The 18,454-nt window shown below is 41.9% G+C and overlaps 1 long non-coding RNA gene across 1 annotated transcript; it reads right to left on the bottom strand.

Moving 5' to 3' along the window:
• Positions 1–663: 663 nt before the first annotated feature.
• On the bottom strand, positions 664–7,468 carry LOC121362750. Its single transcript, XR_005956567.1, has 3 exons — positions 7,367–7,468; positions 3,299–3,557; positions 664–741 (listed from the first exon to the last, which is right to left on the bottom strand). It is a non-coding gene; the product is annotated as an uncharacterized LOC121362750 (long non-coding RNA).
• Between the last annotated feature and the right edge of the window lie 10,986 nt (positions 7,469–18,454).

Below are 18,454 nucleotides of genomic sequence, written 5' to 3'. Positions count from 1 at the left end.
CTGCTGCCCAAGCTGGGACACGAGGTTTTCCACCCCCAAGGCACCACCTTTGACTCAGGAGCTGTGACTCTGCCTGGTTCTTCTCTGCTGCCTTTTATTGCCACTGCTGTCTCTCTCAGAAAACACAGCCCTGGGTGGGTCTGGCCCAGTTATGTCGTTCTTACTCTGTCTGAAGTTTCATTGGGAAACTCAGATGCAGAATAAACCCTGCTTTTCTAGATAAGCACGAAGATGAGTCAACAGCAGCTCTCACCATGTACCTAGGGGTCTGCATCTTTATTCATTAGCCCTGTCTCCAGGGCCTGTCATGCTAAACCAAGAGTGATCATCTTGCCAATTAAGATTTTTCGCTGTTGGACTGGGATTTTTACTGAGTCACACAGCACTGACATGAAAGCAGAGTGTCAGCCTAAACTCTGCATTGTGAATTCTGGTTAATTGAGATGTAAGGCTGTTACATCACGATCCCTAGCCAAGAGCAAGCATGGAACAGTAAACAATGCCCCACTGGAAATGCTCAGTATCAGTGAGAAAAGTAGCACAGCATCATTTAAAAACTCTGCGCTGGGCAGTGGCAGAAATAGGTCTTTGAGAACTCAGTGTGACTCTTCTGTGCAGAAATATCAGTTTGGTGTGCCCCAAAAAATATTGTAACATTTAAATAGATCCTTGGAATCAATCCCTGCTTTATTCTGGAACTCCATCCAGCCTCTGATCCAGGTCAAGGCATCACAAAGAGCTCTGTAAAGACACAAACAGTGACATTTGTAAAAGTCTACCTAAATGACACAGAACTATCATTGTCCAGCACAGTCTTCAGATAACTGAAAAATCTGAATTTTACAAAAATTCTTGCATAAAGCCATATTTAGATATGCACCACGCATTTACTAGGAATGCAAATTAACTGCTGAGTTACTTCAGCAAGACAAACTCAAAAGAGTATCTAAAATACAGACTGTAAACTCAGCCTTCCTTTCTTCTTAATTTCTGCTGCCATTTTATTTCCTGATTAGCCAGGCTTGTCAGGTACTTTCTCTCCCTTCCATATCTTGCCCATAAATTTATTTCATATGCACATTTTTCTCTCTTGTGCTCAGTTTAACAAGAATTAAACACATTTTATCAAAAATTGATAAGCTATAATCAAATACAAGAGGCCAACAAAATCCTCCCTTTAATCTCTCATTGATTCTCAGCAATTTCATGTTCCAGAATTTTTTTAATTCATCCAGCACAAAGCACAACATTCCTCATCTGTGTATGCTTGTGAATCCACACATACATTTATGAAAATTAAAAGCAGCCTTACCATCACGAGTAGAAAAAATGTTTCAGAAACCTACAGATTCTCTTGCAAATAATTGTGGTCTCTGAATGAAAGCTTCTTTTTTTCAGCCATATCTAGGTGTTTGTGGTTTCCATGACAACTTTTTGTCAACTTTCCAGCAGGTCTTGGAATTGAAGTTTACATATGTTATTATTCAAAGCTCAGTTTTAGTACTTGATGAGCCCTAAAGCCTTCTTAACAGAGGCTGTTTAAGAGTGGATTTTGACAAAAATGTCACATGCCTTCAGACAAAAGGGAAAACCAACCCAGCCATGACAGCTCATGCAAAAATACCTTTATTATCCCGCAGTGTTGATAGCCTAATCAGAGCACATCATGCTGTCACTCAAACACAGTAAGGGGAGAAAAACGTTGAAGAAAATCTTCCCAGAGAGAGATGTGGCAACTTGAGCCACAGCAATTAAAATTAAGACTGCAGCAGTTTCTTTGGTTTGTAGCCAAAAGCCTGAGGACACTCAAACCTTGAGTGTCCTCTTGAGCCACAAAATTCACTTTGATTCCCCCAAGCTCATAAATGGTTGGCTCATGAAAGTACCTCAGCTTTCAATTTAATGGAGAAAAAATGTATATACAGAAAAAGCTTCTCTGCAGAGTAATGGAACACTCAACATGGGCAAAGAATTCTGCAACTTCACTCATATTATGACAAAACTTTTTTTTTTATTTTCTGCAGAAGGTGGTTGGAAGAAAGTTGTTACTATGAAGCATCTTAAGCTTCCAAAAGCGAAGACTGAAAAAAAAAGAGTTCTGCCATGGCAGAAAAGGGGAGATATTCCAGGAGAAAAAGTGCAACCCAACACCTGAAATTCTCAGGAGAGGCCAACCTTGATCCCTGTCCAGCTGCATCTCTGATCATGACAGACTTGTCATTCCACAGGGGGATATCCCAGAAACTGAGAGCATCTGAGGCTGGGGCTTGGGGGACAAGGTGGATTTAGATTTTGGGGGATTTTTTGGTGTGGTTTTTTTTGGTTTTTTTTTTTTTTTTTTTTGTGTGTGGATTTGTTGTTGTTTTGAAGTGGAACATTTGAAGCGATGTGCAATTCAGATTGGCTTGAATAAAAACATGACCCTGTAAAGCATTTAAAATTGGCAAGCAGGATGGGGAGAGCATTCAGGCAGCACAGCTGGGTGCCTGAAAAGGGAGAATCCAATCAGCAGTGATTGCACATGGATAAATCCTGTGAAGATGGAGGGGGGGGGAAAAAAGGATACTGGCAATTTTCTATCCTGCTTAGAACAGGGAAATAAAAACCTTGTGCTGACCTCAGGGAGAACAGTAACATTTAGAGATTCAAACTTGAAAAGGGAAAATATTTTCTCTTATGTTTGGTGCTAGAGTTCTCTCAAGAAGCATTTGGACATATGAGCTGGAGAAAGGAATGAAAGCACATTTGGGAAAGCCTCAGATTGTGCCCAACTGTGCACATCTGTGACTCTGCACAAAGTTATGCACTGTCTCCTTTAGCCAAACCTCTTCTTGAAACTGATCATGAACACCAAGCAATACAAAGCCAGCCCACAGTGGAGAGTTTCAAGTTTTCTAAAACCCCAAATAACAGGAGTTTCAAACCCAAAATAACACCAAGCATTACCACGGGACAATCCTATTTGCTCTGTGTGCATCAGACACACAATTTGAGGTACGCAGACAAAGGGCTCTGATCACACAAGAATGACAACACAGCAGCTCCTCCAGCCAGAACCATCCAAACAGGTCTTAGAGGGGCATTAAAAGTGTGTTTTAGCATTATTCAGTTTAATTTAACTGCTTTAATAACTTTAATTTAATTAATAACTTTAATTTCTGTCCACTGGGAAACAAACAGGAAGACAGCATTGCCCAGCTAATCCAGTGCCTTAATGCATCAGAGCTCAGTCACTTTTTAGGGCCAGGGTCTGGGGGGAGATTTTTATTACCTGGCTTTTTCCAGGAAAAGTCCTTACCTTTGAGTGCAAGGATGTTCAGTGAATGCAGGAGTTTTCCCTTCAGTCCAAAGGCAGAACACAACTGCAGCAGCTCTGAGGGCTTTGCCATAGATCTTCTCCCATCTTTATCAGATAAAGATAATCTGATAAAGATTTCCATCTTAATCAGAACCCATTATGTGCTGTTTCTTCTGTTGTCTCCATTGTCCCTGCAGCCAAGTCAAGTTTCTTCCCAAATCCTCAGAACACCTTGGTGCTGTTATTCACATTTGGGGCCCTAAGCAGAGACCAAGTTTTGGTCATTTTTCAGAGCATCACCAATGAGTCAGACCATTTGGCGGTGCTGTTATTTACATTTGGGGCCCTAAGCAGAGACCAAGTTTTGGTTATTTTTTCAGAGTGCCACCAGTGAGTCAGACCATCTGGTTTTGTGACCCAAAAGTAAAAGAGCTCAGTGAGCTTTCCCAGCACCACAAGGGGGAAGGAAATCGAACTGGACTCCCCCAGCTATCATTTCTCCTCCTGAAAATACCCAGTTCTCATTGCAGATAACAGGCAGGTGGTGATGGAATGCACTGTCTGGTTCTCTTCTCCTCTCAGGTGAGCCTGTTCTCAGGTGAGTGTGCTCTCAGGTAAGCATTGCAGGGAGGTTTTGTGGCTTTCTCCACCAATTTTTTCTCCTTCTTTGGAGAAACTCACTGTGGAGCAAACACCAACAAAGGAAGAGCCCCATCCTCTGCAGTTTCCTCCCAGTAAGATCCTGGCCATGAATATTTAAAATAGTTCTGAAGCAAAGAAAAGGTCACTGTTATATATAATTGATTGCTGGTTTTGGTATCATTATACTGATTTTAAATGTCATGCAGTGAACTAGCAATTGGGTATTGAGTTCCCCACTGCACACAGACACCAAGGGAATCTTGCTCCTTTCTACAATAGGAGAGGGATTTTTTTTTAAGAGTCTGTTTCAGTTCATTATCCAGCATGATATGTATATTGTGTATAAATTATATCTATTACTTCATTTGTATGTATCTACTGTATTTTTATAAGTTAGATATATCATATATTGCATTACACGAGGTGCTCAAAGATGTGATCTGGACAAGCAAATCATTAGAGACAGAAGCAGTGGATGGGCCTGTAGCAGGAGACAGATCCATTTTTAAGAGTTTTTGGGTTTCTACCTATGCCCAAGGTGTCATCTCTTGGCATTTCTATTTATTCAGACTGGAAAAAACTATAAAACACTGCTCCCATAAGCATCCCTTCTTTTTGTAAGATGGTTAAAGCAAGGTCAAAAAACAAAAGCATCAAACCTTCCCAAGCTGTCTCCTGAGAAACAAGAGATTTTGCCCAGGGCAAGGAATCAGCTTGCAGCATCTCAAACACCAGAGCTGCAGCAGTGTTGCAGGACACAAAACTCTACAACTCTGAGCACTTTATTTTCACACAGACAGCAAACCTGAACACAGAGGTGCAGCCCTGAGCTCCCCTGGAGAGTTCAAACCAGAGCAAGAGGTCACACTGCACCCCTGGGGAAGCAGAGTTCTGGGCAAACTCTTGAAGAGCTCTGACAAAAACAGGCAGGGAAGAAATGTGATATTGCTAAAGAAAGTAATCCATCCAGTCGCTACAACAATGCAGTCATAAAATGAAGGGAAATGTGTTTTATGATAACTCTTGCATCTATGCTTAATCATTTTGTCCCAAGGTATTTTTCAAAATTAATTTTTATGCCTGGCTTTTTTCTGGGCCTTCAATACCCCACCAAAACTAAACCTAAACCATCATTAATTGCCTTGGTTTTTGTTGGACTCCACAACACTCTCTCTTTAATGTGGGAAGCTGAGTTTCACATAACAATTCCCAGCTGCTGCTCTCTGTCTGACAGCCCAAATGCTGGTGTCCAGCTGAGGTTATTCCAGCACTATCCCAACTGATTCTTCCTTTTTGTTTTGCAGATTTTATTACCAGCACCTGGTGCAAAGCCACCTGCCTTAACTGAAGACCAGACACCCCTCACATCTATTTTATTCTAAGTTTTTGCTCTTTACTGTGTGCATTGCCCCTATAATGCCCTTTTCACTTTCCCCACCACCAGCATGAATTTCTCTCTTTGGGTTTCTCACCCCCTTGATGTTTTTATTCAGCCTTTCCCACTCTTTCACACCAAAGAGGACTTGGAGGGGCAGTCAACAAAAAACCCCTCCTACCTGACCAGTGTGGCAAGAGCCCATTCCACAGCATTTATGTGATCTGGTTCAGAAAAGTTATGGAAAAGTTTTGTTCTGTGTCTTATCCGTAGGAAGAAAAAAAAAAAAAAAAAAAAAAGTTCCCTTCTTCAAAAAAAAAAGTGAGATTGATGGAATTGCTTTTTTGCATTTCTTCATTAGCCATCTCAGAACAAACAGTCCCAATTCTTCCAATGACAGCAAGAGCTGCCATGGGGCTTTTATTTCACTGCCATTTTATTTCACTGACATTTATTTCACTGCCATTGCACCCTGGCAGTGAAATAAATGTCAGATATTTGAAAGTCAGATATTGTCAGATATTTGAAAGTCTTTGATGAAAAGAAGGCAGTGTTGGGTGAAATGTGAAGGTGCAGGTTCACATGTCAAACACGAATGGTGGGGCACTGCCACACTGGATTTTGCTACAAAAACAACTTCAATAAAATCTTCCAAGGAGAATTTGTTCTCTTGTCTGCAGCCAGAGGAGTAGTTCAGTCCCACACATACACAGAAATTATCTGGGGGAGAGGAGATGCTTAACCAAGAGCCAAAAAAGAGAAATTCTTCCCCAAAACATCTTTCAGCCCTGGCTCCTTGCCATGTGACCAGCACTAAATCACAGCTCTAAACAGATTTGTAGAAACCGTTTTTCTCCAAAAAAATGTTTTTAGTTGTTCAGTCAAATATTTTCTGTTAAAAGACTTTTTCAACTGAAGTTTCAGCTTTCCAATAAATGCTGGGGAGGAGTAGTAGAGAAAGAACTGTAGACCTGCTACAGAAAAATACACATTGCATCTCAAATTGGAAATCTCTTTTGATAACATGTTGTAGTGCAGGACCTCACTGTTTTTCACACTGTCTGAACTGGGCTCCTCAAACAGATCATATCTAACTAGGCAAAGATTTTGCAATTTTTATTATGAAATCTGTCCAGACAGACTGGGAACAAAAGAAAACTGATCTACATCTTCCAACTGTTTCTTTCTGCAGTGTTTTCAAACCAAATTATTTAGTCCACAGTCAAACCTGTTCAGTTTTTTCAGAAAAGACAGTTTTTCACCTTACCTTCTGTAAAAGACAGTGACTTGCTATTAAAGCCAAAAGCAAAAAAGGATTTACAGATTAGTTTGTCCCATAGATGCTCAGCAGAAATCCATGCATTACTGAGAATTAAACTCACAAAGGTTTTTAAAGCAAAGTCCTAGAGGTAGTCTACCCCAGTCCCAGCCCAGCCTAAGTTAATAATGTGCTTTTAATTAACTTAATCTTCCCTTTGCCTAAGTTCAAGGGTCCAGGCTAATCATCTACACAAAGTTGTTTATCACAATGAGCATTCATAATTTCAAGTATTTGGTGTTATGCAGCTGAGATTCTCGTAAGGATGGGCAGGAGGATAGGAAGCTGCTTACACCAAAAATGCAAGTTTACAAAAGGTATTTTTTTGTTTTTTGGGAGGGGAAGGGCTGTTTGTGATTTTTTTTTAACAGCTCATCCACATCTACTAAGCTGCTGTGATGTTTCAGAGGCAATATTTTCAACACTGGCTAGCAAACTCTACAGAGGTCTTTGAGTCTTTAAACACATTTTTTAATTTAATAGATTAGAAATGTTTGCTCTCTACTTTTCAACAAAACCACTATATTTGATAAATATGGACCAAATACTTTCTTGTCCCAAAATATCAACTAAGCCTGTATATTTAAGTCTTAAAGATGCAAGCCTTTAAAATGCAAGCCTTTCATGCATTAAAGACAACCAACTTTAAAATAAAAATAAATTTGGTTGTGGTAGGCAAAACCTTTTTGCAGAACTGTGTTTAAAGTTCATCTAGAGAAAATGTTTTCCCTACCTGCAATTTTGCTTTGATTTCACAAGCCTCCCGTAGCCATAGAGTGAAGCATGCATAATTAACATATGGAAGGTCTCAGAACATATTACCACACGTTCTAAATATAATCACTCATGGTGTATGATGTCATCTGAAACTAATTCAGGCCCCTCACAGCAAGGCTGCCTTTTGAGCTCACACCCTTGTGGCCATGGGTGTCCAATCTGTCCCCGTCTCCTTTCTCCTCCTCCAAAGGCTCAGGGGAGCCCCAGTGCCACCTCGTGTGCCACCCCTGCTGGCAGGGCACAGAGCCCAGGTGGCCCTGCCAGGTGACCTTCCCCAGCTTTTGTGTTTGCTGTCCCTGCTGTCCCTGGGGTGGGGACAGCTCAGGTACAACACCCCATCCATCAGAGAAACGTGCACCCCTCGAGCTGCCTCCTCTTTCTCCTCCTGTCTGTAACACACAGTTCTGACTATGTTATTTTAGATCAGAGAGCAGGCTCATTTGGGCCAGAACCCACAGACTGAATACTTGGCTTGCTCCTGACCACAGGCACAGATTACCTTGAACAAAACCAGCCTAATGATTATGGCACCGTGCTTAGTTATTTCCTTTGCTACCAGTTCTGCTGGTAATAATAGCAGCTGGTGAGTACTTGACACTTTTAAAACGCAATTGTCCTTATTAAGTAAATAAATATCAAGTGAGGAACTTATCTTTGGGGACTCATTTTTTGTAAACCTTGGCCTCGCTCTGGCTGCTTTTGTTTTTCAAGCTAAATGAATTACAAGTATTATCCCACTGTTAATATCTACACCACTGAATGCCAGCACCAACAGATTCCATTGACAAGCTGTGCTTGGGTTTCCCCCCTCCCTCTATCAAATGTGCCAGTGCTTTAAAAATATCCCCAAGTATTGGAATTGCTCACTCAAAATGGAACTGCTGCAAACTTCCCTCGGAGTGGCAGATAATTAGTTTTGGGCACTTCATCCGCTGTGCATCGGGGCATTTTCTGCAGATGCCACCTAAAATTCCAGAAGATGTGCTTTTCAGTGAAGAATCACAGGGAGCAGTTGTGTGCCAGGAGCAGTAACAAGGCTGCTGACAGCCTCACAACCCTGCTTCCTTCAAAGCAGCCCCGTGTTTTTTTCAGCAGAGCTTTTTCTCTGAATACATTTCTCTTCCCACAGCTAAAGGCTTTGGAGAACTCAGCCTTGATAAACCAAACCCAAACCCACTTGAACAACACATGGAAGAAAGGGTAACCCACCTCCAAAGCTTTTCCCCCCTCATTCTCAAAAATATTATGCTGGTATAAATGAGCAGTAGTTTTATTACAGCTTTTTTTTTGGTTTCCTACCTCTTCCCATCGCAGCAGGCAGCAACAAATGGAGCACAAGAACAGCTTTTTGCTTCTTATGCATGGAAGGATATTAAGTTTTAAAGCTTTTTGGCACAACCAGATAAGGCTGAGCACAACTTAAAATAAATTCAGTGTTATCCAGCCCAAGGAAACCCTCTTGTGATAGTGACTTTAGAGATAGATCATTTCATGGCATCACAACAATCACTGCAAATAAACTGTAGCGATAACTAACTTTTCTGATGTTGCATTCTGGCAGCGCCAAGGTTTAGCAAAAAAAACCCAAACACATATTTTCTGTCATATATAAAATATCAGCTGTTTAGAGATGCCAGCAGAGGTTAGGGCTCCATCCTGTTAGGCACCACAGACACCAAGACACAGATTTTATCTCACCCAGGTTACACTCTGAAGTTACACAGGAGAAATTTTTGGAGATAGAACACATAACTGTGATTTTACAGACAAAAAAAGTCCCATATGGATCAGCAACTAAAATTAGAAGCTTTAAACCTGGATGATTAGATACAACTGTCTGTATCTGGACATTAATACAAAACTTTGGAAAATCCAGCACCATTTGTCCGCCTAAAAATGAATCTGTGTGCCACTGAAAGAAATTCAGTTTCTTTCTCAGTGTACCAGATTTTATCTGGGGTTGAAAGAGGGATGCTGGCAATATTTTGTGCTGTGACACAAGCACAAAGTCATTTCTGCTCCCTGCAGTGAGTTTATTAGGGGTTTTTTTGTGCTCAGACAAAGGCTCTTTAGCCTTTTACTAACAGCTCTTAAAACTCCTTTGCTTTGCTGTTCACAACTTCTCTTCAGCATGAGTGGATGGAAAATAAATTGATTTAGAATTTGAGCTGTTGGCAGGACAGAAGTCTATATTTTATTGCTCTAATCCATTCTAGGCTACATTGCAGGCAACTTAATCCACCTTTCACCTGCAAATCCCAACCTGGAGACTCCCACAGCAGCCAAGGATGCTTAAAAGAGGTGCTCTAACAGGACAGTGGTTTTGTTAGACAGGGACTTGTCATCATGAAGAGGTGGCTGTTCCCCAGGAACAGACTTGTTAATGGAAAATGTGAAAAACTCCTCTACTGCTCTGCGTGGGGATCAAACGTCTACAACAGATCAAATGAACAAAATCCAACCCTCCAAAAACGCTCATGTAAGTTTAAAAAGCCAAATTTAAGGTAAGTCTGAACTGGGGGAAAAAAATCCAAACAAAGAACCCTTGAAAAAGAAATGCAGATCAGGCAGAAGATACCACACTAAAGAGAAAGCAGAAGCAGAACCATAAAGACGTAAGGAATCCTTTAGTATTAAGAAATTTTACTGAGTCTAAACACTGCCAATCTCTGAAACAATTGAAGTAATTAAAAAAAAAAATAGGTGAAGAAGCACAGAATGAAAATTAGGCCACTCTTAAAAAGAGTATCCAGATCAGTTATCTCTAGTAAATCATTTCTTATGTTATGGGAAGCCCTAGCAGTGTTCTCATGGAATACTGTCAAAACTATTCTACTAATAATGTTTATGACATGCAATTAGCCATGAAGTCAAGGAGACACACAATATATAGTCCCAAACCACAACACACTGTCTGGAACAAAATGTCAGATGGAGAGATTGGTAAGATTCAGGCCTGGCTTTAAAGACTCATCTTGGCAACCCTGAGCACCACTGGCAAGGGGGAAGCACAGAAGGAAGGCCACTATTGTTCTGGTTTATTGAACTTTTTAGCACTGGTGCTTGAAACGTCTCAGAAGAGGCTTACAAGAATAGCAAGAGGAAAGAGAAAAGGCCCAGTTTATAGCAGTGAAGGATTTTTCCATAAAAGGCAGAAAGAGGTATAAGAGAGTGGGATGGTGCTGCCACAAAAGACATGAAGTGACAAACTTCTAAGCCAGAGCGGCAGAAAAATAAGGTAGAAGCTGAGGAATAGTGGTTTAAACTCGATATTAACTTTGGAAGGAAATCCTGCAGCCTGTTGAGGGACATGGAGCTTGGCACAGCCAAGCTGGGATCAATTTCCTCAGTTCCTGAGCCCACAGAAGGCTCCTGGACAGCCCTGTAACACTACTCTGCTGCCCCAGCTTGCTCTGCAGCTGTCCAGGCACACAGTGCTCACTGGAAATCTTGGCACAGTGCTTTTTTGGGAGCCACAGAAGGGAACTGAAAACAGACTCTGAAATTCTCCTTCTTTTTAATTTTTTTTTTTTTAATAATATTTGTTATTTTGGATTCAGGTTCAGTGAGAAGAGCAACAAGCAGAAATCAAGTTTCAAGGAAACAGCCTGAACTGGGGAGAAAATACAACCCAGCTTCCAAAGAAACTATATCAACAACCTTTCCGTTTCGTATATTTGGATGGATTTCACTGAGAGCTGGAGCAGAAAGGCATTCTTCAAAAGCCTTAACCCAATTCTCTCCAAATTTGGTCAAAAAGGTTCTTGAATCACATTCAAAAGGGAAAAAAAAAAAAAAAAAAAGGAAATAGAAAAAAACCCCATAAACTCAATTACCACCAGCACACATTTCAAAGTCAGCTATCTAGGCTGCATGTTTAGTTTTTCATTTTGCAGCACAGTGGTATTTACGCTATCAAAGCCAGCATCAACAGTGGTTGTTGCTGGTTGGTTTTTTTCTCCTCTTCCTCCCTCCCCTGAGAAAGGGGTCTGGTCAAGGCTGTGAATCACTGTGAGTCCACCCTCCAAAGGTAGAAAGGAAGGGATGAGGGGCACTGCAGGATACAGAGCTGCCATTTCACAACAAAGCCAAGGAAAGCAGGCTGCAGGGCAGGCAGAGCTGTGTCCAGCACAGGGACAGGGCAGGATGGCTGTGCCTCTCCCAGGAGCAGCAGTCCATGGCACACAGCTCAGCACAGCAGGGTCCTGTCACCGCGGGATGAGGATTCGAGCAGGGCTGTGCTGTCTGATCTAGCAAATCTCCTTTCTGGCTGACAGAGCTGCCCTCCAGGGTCTCCAAAGACGCAAGTCCCGGGCTCCTTTGATTTGCAGAACTGTAAATGCTTGCTCTAATCTCAGCTTGTTTGAAAAATAAGCATATTTCTATCCCCGGTCTATCCTCTATCTTTCCAAATAATCTTGACAACACGTACTGCCTGATAGAGTTGAAAGTGTCATAAATGTTTTTTTACAATCGAGTTATTTTCACAGTCAGGACAAACAACTACTCAGAGCTGACCTCAGAGATCTCTCCCAAGTTTTTTAAAGGATCTCTGTTCGTTTCAGCCGGGAAGAACAGCTCTGCCCTGGCTGCCAGGGCCAGCAGCAATCGCTCACAGCTGTAACAACTCCAGTGTGCAAGCAGTGTGAAAGCAAACCACTAATCCCAGGCCAGGGCTGTGGACTGAAAGCAGGGCACAGAGGGAACCTTGCAGGAGTCTCTTTCCTCTGAAGAAAGTACTAATAACTTAACTAGGCCCAGCAGGAGCCAAAGAAAAGAAGGAACTGGTCACAACTCCTGCTGCTGCTGCTTTTCTCCCTGTCTCAAATCTTGGGCAAGCCCCTCACGTTCTGCAGACAGCAGCACTCCTGGCTGGAGCATTCCCAAGGAGTCTGCCTGGTCAGCTGGGCTGGGACTCCAACATCTCCTGATGAAAGCTGTGGATGCCACTAGAATGAAAAGAAAAATCATCTCTAACAAATAATCTCTTTTACCTCTTCAGCTTTTCTGCTAATCCTGGCACTGCTGCTCGTCAGAGCCCCAGTCCTTCCTAGCCAGGACTGCCATGGGAAGCAGGGAGTAACAGGATTAATTCCAAGGCTGATAATGAAAACACATTCACATAGTGAAGCACATGCAGAGGAACCCATAAAGAGAACAACTGGATGCCCAGCAAGTGCTTCAATTTTCCACTTTTCATAGACGAACTTCAAAAATTGACCCTGCTCCAGACTATGTGGATCTACCGAAACTCAGACAGCTTCTTGAATTAATCAGGACATTAACTACTATTGCATTTTCTTTGTTTCTGAATGTTAATTCCATTAACAGATTAGCAGATTTATGTGCAAAGCAGGTTAATTTTTTTAAGTGCAAACCCACCTTGCCTTACAGTGTACCATATAGAGCAGCCCTGACTTTCAGCACCAGCACACACACTGAGGGAACAGCTCAGGTGTGAAAGGGCAAAAATTATGAGAGCAGCTAAAAAACCCCTCAGGCAGGAATTTCTCTAGAGGATGGGAGGCATATTTTCCTCCATGGCATCTTGCATCTACTGCAGCTATAGGATTCTTCCAGAGAATTATTTTAGTCACCCATCAAACCCCTTCCATTTACCTCTGAACACTAGGAGAGCAAAACCAATCCTCTGAATCAACCTGCCCACCCACGTCCCACCAAGACAGAGGACTTCACTCTCTGCCTTCAAGTAGCAAATAATTTGTTCCATTACCCAAACTCCACGCTTGCATTGCTTACAGTAAATCTGTTTTAATATTTACCTATTTGACCACTGTGATTGCATTATCCCTACGTGCTCTTATCTACAGTGACATCTGCCAGAGCTCTTTTTGTTTGTAACTATTATTTTATTTGCAATATGGGAGAACTGAAGAGCTGCTCTAATAGGTTCACATTAAGCCAGACACAGAAAAGAACAATAAAAGCAGCCTCTGTCCTAAAGATTTCCCAAGTCCAAGTACTTTGCCCAATCCTCCCTTTGGATTTAATTTTTGCCATTGATGAAACCCATTTATTTTACCCTTTTCACATGCTCAAATTTTTGTGCCTTGCACTATAGTTTCCTTTTTCTCTAGAAATGTACCTTTTGTGAATTGACCAGACAAGGTCCTTGTGTCCCCTTTCTTCAAAACTGTCAGAAATATATAAAATTAAGGTCTCTAAAGCACTTAGCTCAGTAACTGGTAACAGCAATCAAGGCATGTACTTCATGAAGGATGGAAACCCTTAATCTCATCCTTTTAAATCCCTTAATGGTTTCAAATACTTCCCCAGATGTTACCATTACTTCTGTGTTGGTCAGAGGATGCCATGATTGTATTTGCACTCTTGCATGCTGCTGTCAAGCAGGAATGAGCAAGATGGGAGGGAGTTTTTGCCAGGAGATGTAGTGGTGGGACAAGGGGGAATGGTTTAAACTGACAGGGAGTAGGTTTAGATTGGATATGAGGAAGAAATTCTTCCCTGTGAGACCCTGGCACAGGTGTGCAGAGCAGCTGTGGTGCCCCTGGATCCCTGGAATGCCCAAGGCCAGGCTGGACACTGGGGCTTGGAGCAACCTGGGACAGTGGGAGGTGTCCCTGCCATGGCAGGGGTTGGAACTGAATGACCTTCAAGGTCCTTTTCATCCCAAACCATTCTGTGATTCTATGATTCATTCCATGGTTCTGGTGCAGTACAGAACTCTTATCAGACCTTCAGTCCAGCAACAACTATTTTGCTATAAAAGGAGAGCCAAGAGACCAGGTACAAGATTTTCTCATTGCTCTGAAAGACATGATTTGGCAAGGTATGTGAAGCCACCAATTAGTCTGTAATTGCCAGTAGAGCAACATACCAGAATGATCTGCCTCATAATAGAGAAATTCCAGCCTTACCTTCTCAGGATTCTCAGGGTTCAATATGTACAACAATTATGATGTACAAAAGGAAAGGAAGCCATCTCCCACACAGCACATGGGGTCACAGCTCTTCTATTTCAAGTGGCTCTGTTACAGGGAATCCTCAAAGATCCTTGATGACTCAGTCTTTAAGAGTGTCTGAAAAATTCCTGCCAATTAAAAGAAACGTGCATAGGTACAGAGATATTTTGGGGCAGAATGCAGACCCAGGCCAAGTGAAGGGCTGCCTTCTCAGTCCTTGTTTATTAGCTACTTGCATTTATATGTTGTTATCCACCTGCATGACTAATTAATCCACGGGGAAGGGAGAAGAAAACTCCACAGAGCAGCCAAGAGTTCAGGTTTTTGAGAGACACTTGTGTGTGAGCAAGCTCTGCAAGTGGTTCAGAGACCCTGAATTAGAAGGATGTTCAGATGAGCTTTCCCTCTGGAGCACTGAGTCACTGCAGGAGGTGAACTGATGGGATTGGAAGAGCAAGGCACTTCACATCTCTCAGGTACACAAACCAGCACGAGGGTGAGGTGTATGGAACGGGACTGACGTCATCAGCCAAAATTTGAAAGCACAAACGGCGTAAAACACTGGCAGTCGTGGGTGTGCCTGCAGTCCCTTGGCTCCTTTGGAAGCATCAGGGATGGAAGGGATGAAAGACAAACCTCTGCACTTGAAAAGAGCCTCCATCAAAGGTCCAAACACAGATGATGACTAATTTCCTCCTGTGAAGAGAATCTTAATTAAAAAAACCCAAACAAACAAACAAACAAAAAAGAAAACAAACAAAAAAACCAAACAAAACCAAACAAACAAAACAAAAAAAAAAAAAAAAAAAAAAAAAAAAAAAAAAAAAAAAAAAAAACCAAAAAAAAAAAAAAAAAAAAAAAAAAAAAAAAAAAAAAACCAGAAAGAGAGAGAGAGAAAACAGCCAAAGGGCTTGCAGGTTAAGCTATGCAGATTTATCTGACCTTTATAAAGCCAAAGATCAATAGGTCAGACAGAACTTCACAAAAATGAAGGTGAAATCTTCCTCACATCTCAAGAACAGTAGAATGGAAAAATAGTGCCAAATTACCCTAGTGTGGTCAGCAAAAGCTGCTACCTGTGGGAAGCCTCACCCAAAGCACAGGGTGCCCTTTTGTGGCTCTGCCACGTTAAATCTGTGAGTCTTAGTGGCTGGTGATGGGTTTAGCATCACACTAAAATATGCTCCTTGTCACAAGTTTTCTGTTGTTTTGGTTTGGTTTCTGAGGAATCCTGACACAGAAGCCCTGCAGAACTTGCCTGAGAGGATGTTATGATGTAGAAGGCATCACACACACCCCTGATAAAACAACCTCAGACAGATGTCCTCAGTTGTTACACTGATCACTCAGAGGACTCCTAAATGCTAAAATCAGGACGGCATCATGAAAAGTCATTGCCTGTGTTGGAGAGCCAGCTGTGTTTAGTGTAACCCAGAGACAAACAAGGCAGGGAGGTGACTTGCTTGGAGCTGTAGGGAGTTCTGCAGCCTTCCAGGAGTTTCACAGGCACATTTTCTAATGAAAACATTATCACCTAACCCACCTCTAACATTTTTTAAAGTGCAGGATGAACACTCTGACACCAAATGCCTCAAGGATGTCATTTCCCCACAGAGAGCATCAAGGGTGGATCTACTTGGTTCCCTCAAGCCCTGCAGTCAGGGACAGGAGTAAAAAAACATGTTAAAAAAAGCTTTTGCAGGAGCTTGATGCCTTCTTTCTGCTTTTCTTGGACATGATCAAGGTCTATACAGGTGTATGCCAGATGGGCATGGCTACACTGCTTGTGTTGACAAGCACAATATTTCCAAGAGTTTTCTTGTTTTTCTTGGACACCCTTCCAGAGAGTGCCTAAGATTTCTGCCATGTACTTCACTAAATTCTGGAAATTTTTAAACTTCCCTGTAGAAGCCAGGAGAAGATGAGAATATTGCAGCTGGGGCTGGATGTTGTTCTGCTGGAGTTTGAGGTTTTTCTCCATTCTGTCAGATAGCTGGGGCTGGAGAAACAGAGCTGTGTGAGGAGATTTAATGCACCCTTTGAAAGGGAAGAGCTGCTCTCTGGAGGCACTGGGCAGAGCTGGCTCTGGGGCTAGCAGGGAGCAGTGAGAGGTGATGGCAGCTCAGCCAGGAGCAGAAACACAAGAAGCTGCATGAGGCAGCACACAGGAAACAGGACGAGCTCCTGTGCTGCTCTTGCTGCAGCCTCTGGGCTCTTTTCTGGAAGCTGGGCTGCAGGGAGAGAAAATTCTGGCAAAGGGAAAGCCAAAAGGTGCATCCACAAGCAGGAGAGACATAATTTTTTTGTGATATGTGGGACCACCACCCTGAGGTCAGCTCTCCACAGCCCAAAAGTCCTTTTGTCCCCCACTGCCTTGCTGGTTCATTTCTAGGCACCTCCAGACACATAAAAGAAGTGCAAGGTATTAAATTCAACATTCCTTATCCTTCTTGGTCCAGGTTTGGTGGCAGATTTCAGGAGTAACATCCAGTAACATCCAGTCCAGCCTTCAGAGCTGGCTCTGTTTCCCAGACCTAGCACTTGTCTGGGAGTTCTCTGTACGTCATATTCTGCCAAAAAAACATACACAAAAATAGATGTAGAGGCAAACAATTTGAAATAAAAATAAAACCCCAGAGCTCTGGACCAGCATTAAGATTGATTTTCTCCAGAGGAAAGTGCCACAGGAAGGAAGGTACTGTCTGTGCCTGTGTATCAACACAGGCAAGCCAGACCAGAGAGAATTCCTTGCAGCAGGAAATGAACCTGCTCTTGCAATGACTTTTCTGTCTCTCCCCATACCTGGCAGAAGCCACCCACATCTTTAATGCACAATTTTTTAAGCTCCAAGCTGGCATTGTCACAGATGGAAGACGAGCATCCTTTGCCTGTGTTTATCACTCAGATAAAGAGAGCTGGGGCCTCGCTGGCAGAAGTGAGGATCCTTAGCCAGCAAACTGAAGTTATTTTGAAGGTTCTCTTCAGAATCCACCAAATTTTCTAGCAAAATTTCTTCCTTGTCTCTCAGCAGGGCACTGAGATTGTTCACAGCTGAGCAGCATTGTTTTACACACAAAATAGGTGGTTTATTTAAACCACAGGGAAAAAAGCTTCTACTTACACATTTAATCTTCAGTTCCCAGGGTATCAGAAATGCCTGGAACAGAATTTAGTTCTCATTGTGCATATATTTTAAAACATACCAAGAATCTCAGTAAATGTAGATAACTGTGTGTTTGCCAACTTTAAAATTCAGTGTAATGGATATTACTGTTCATAAAGAAGTATTCACCAAGTTTGTCCATATTGGGCCTTTTTCTAGTATCCCAGAGAATATTTCTTCCACTTTCTGATTGCTACCTCTGGATGCCTTCTAGGTTTCTTGGTCTCTTTTGCATTATTTGGCAATTACTCAATTACTTAAGACTCTAAAAGCAGACACTCTTTCTCAACAGTTTTCCAAGCTCTTCTCTTAAATATTTCTTCCAACCTAAGGGGCTGTTGACAGTTGCTGAATCCCTGCATTTCTTAGAAATTTATTGTAGCAATTCTCAGTTTTTAGATCTCCTTTTGCTCTTTTACAAGTCCTAAAGCTTTCAAATACCTTTATTAAAACGGAATACTGACGACTCAGTGATTCACTTTAAAGTGCAGATTTCCCAAAACCAAATCTTAAGCTGCCAAATCCAGCCCAGCCTTAGCCAGCCTCTGACGTTTTCATGGGGATATGACTGCCAAGATATGTAAATTGAGTCATTTTATTCTTTCTTTGTCTTCTAGAGCTCAGATTCTGATTTCTCACTAAATTTATTTGTAGGGCTCTCCTCTGGAAAAAAAAAAAAATTAAAGATGACCAACTCCCTCTTTTTTTAGATGGCTCCCTTGTGTTTACTTGTTCCTGACTGAACTGTCACATCAAAGATATTCCCAAACTTCATGCAATTATTCCAGTATCTTTTATCAAACCACATAATGTCTCAGGGTCTATCTGTGAGTTTCCTCATCATGAAGTCATTAACAATGCTATTTACTGGAGGTGAGAGAATGCATTTCATCTGGATGCTGACAATGGATCAGTTGTTGAAGCAGATAATTAAGAG

Source organism: Pyrgilauda ruficollis, unplaced genomic scaffold (genome assembly GCF_017590135.1).
Source record: "Pyrgilauda ruficollis isolate IOZ18807 unplaced genomic scaffold, ASM1759013v1 scaffold66, whole genome shotgun sequence".
Lineage (NCBI taxonomy): Eukaryota > Metazoa > Chordata > Aves > Passeriformes > Passeridae > Pyrgilauda > Pyrgilauda ruficollis.
Note: the sequence above shows the minus strand (reverse complement) of the source record. Positions and strands in the feature narration are given on the sequence as shown.